Source organism: Oratosquilla oratoria, chromosome 33 (assembly GCF_046742065.1).
Source record: "Oratosquilla oratoria isolate Oo_2021 chromosome 33, ASM4674206v1, whole genome shotgun sequence".
In the NCBI taxonomy this organism is placed as follows: domain Eukaryota; kingdom Metazoa; phylum Arthropoda; class Malacostraca; order Stomatopoda; family Squillidae; genus Oratosquilla; species Oratosquilla oratoria.
The window spans coordinates 3551808-3554307 of NC_134809.1; positions in this window are offsets into that span (position 1 = coordinate 3551808).

Below are 2500 nucleotides of genomic sequence, written 5' to 3' on the forward strand. Positions count from 1 at the left end.
CACTGTACGGGGCAGAAACATGGAACATAAGAGAGGAAGAGAGGAGTTTGAATGTGTTTGAGATGAGGTGCCTGAGGAGTATGATAGGGGTTACTAGGCTGGATAGAGTGAGAAATGAGGTGAGAAGGAGAACGGGGGTGGAAAGGGAGTTGGGAGATAGGGTTGATGAAAGAGTATTGGGATGGTTTAGACACATGGAAAGAATGAGTGAAGAAAGACTAGTAAAAGAAGTGTGGAAGGCAGAGGTGGAAGGAGTGAACATGAGGGGGCGACCTTGGATGAGATGGATGGATGGGGTAATAGGGGCATTAGGAAAGAGGGGAATGTCTTTTGAGGAAGGACGGGAGAAGACAGAAGATAGGGGTGAATGGAGAAGGGTTGTGTATGGATGATGATGTGATGGATGAGGGGAAGTGTGTTGGGGATGGGGGTGAGGAAGTATGTATGGCTACCTCCCTTATAAGGGGGAAAAGCCTTTGGTATATGTATATATATATATATATATATATATATATATATATATATACATATATATTGTATATGTATATATATATATATATATATATATATATATATATATATACATATATATTGTATATATAATATATATATATATATCACATAACAAGCAATGATTTGACCACAATTGTACGCCATTTTTTTATCAATTAAAAGTCATAGAATGTGTTATAATTAGGAAAGTGACTCGATGAAGAGAACGTGTCAGGAAATAATATCTTATTGGCAATATCTGATAAATATATTCTACATAAAAACATAAGAACATAAGAATGAAGGAGACTGCAAGAGACCGTTAGGCCTACACTAGGCAGTTCCATATCCACTACCACCTATCATCTCCATCTATAAAGTTCTCTAGAAGCAACCGATAGTTTCAGCGCTCATAACATATATACAAATTCTATTCCATTCCTTAAGCACTCTATCGATAAACCATTTTTTCTATTTTCTTTATAGATCTAAATATTTCTAATTCAAATTAGTTATTTAGATTATGATATCCAAATTAAATAAAGTTGTCCTTGACAAAATGCACATATTAACATCAGTTTTGGAAAAGATAGAACATTTTGAAATTTATTAGAATTTGCGAATCAAAAACTAATTATATTATCAGTATTAAAAAAAAAAATACCAAAGTTGAGAAGGACAAAAGCGACTTAAATTTGTTTTTATCATTTCGCTTTTTGGATCTTCCAGAGTTCAATTAACTTTGACAGGCAAAAATAAAAGCATAAGAAGTCAATTAACTGATTCAAAAAGTATCATTTTCAAGTGCTTATATTTCCCCTCCGGCAAAGCGACACAAGTAACTGCGTTCATAAGAGCAAATGTGCAAAGACACAAGAGTACGAAATTATTTGGAAAAGAACGAAAACACGAAAAAGGTGAGTATGTCGTTGTGTAGGCGACTCTCGGTAATGTCAAATGTTATGCATTTTTTTTTTTTTTTTGTGAAATGAACTTTGCCACTCAAAAGGCACCTAATCAATACGTGTCGTCCCCAATCAATGCACCACGTCAACAAATCACGCCTAATCAATCACCAATAGAACCAATTGGAAGGGCAAAGGTATGTCAACTGCCAATCTATACTTCTGAACGAATAGATACGTATATAATACTGACTCACACTTTTGAACAAACGACTAATAGAATACATACACAAATATATACAACACTACACATATACACAAATGAAGATATATGTATTTCGGAGTGCTAATATATTTGAGGAGGAATGTCGAGATAAATGCCTGCTGGTTGAACTATGGTATACGAACACACATATGCACACATAACATACACACACACACACACACACACACACACACACACACACACACACACACACACACACACACACACACACACACACACACACACACACACACACACACACATACACACACACATACACACACACACACACACATACACACACACACACACACACACACACACATATACACACACACACACACACACACACACACACACACACACACACACACACACACACACACACACACACACACACAGGTTTTCTTGGAGACATTTGTCACGAAATATTACAGTAAGTTTTGCATGAGTACATTGAATATCACAAACTTTACGACCAAGATTAATATCCCATGTGCCAAATGGGGCGACATAATTCCGCTGGAGAAAAAGACACAAGACAAGAAAGTAACACAACGAAACAGAAATATTTGGAAACGGTGTTTATTAAAAGCTGTCTCCCTGCCATGAATATCTAAAGATGATATGTGTAGCTCAAAATAAGAATTATTCGGAGCGTCCCACGGAGCCCCATGAGGACGTTTGTGTCCCACAGTGTGTGTCGCAATCCCTTTCATAAGGTCGTTTGTTGCATGTGTACATAGTTTCTACTCTAATAAATCAGTCCCTACCTGAAGATGCCTAAAGTATAGGTGAAACGTAGTGCCTTTTGTTTATAAATTTGTCCCTCAACATT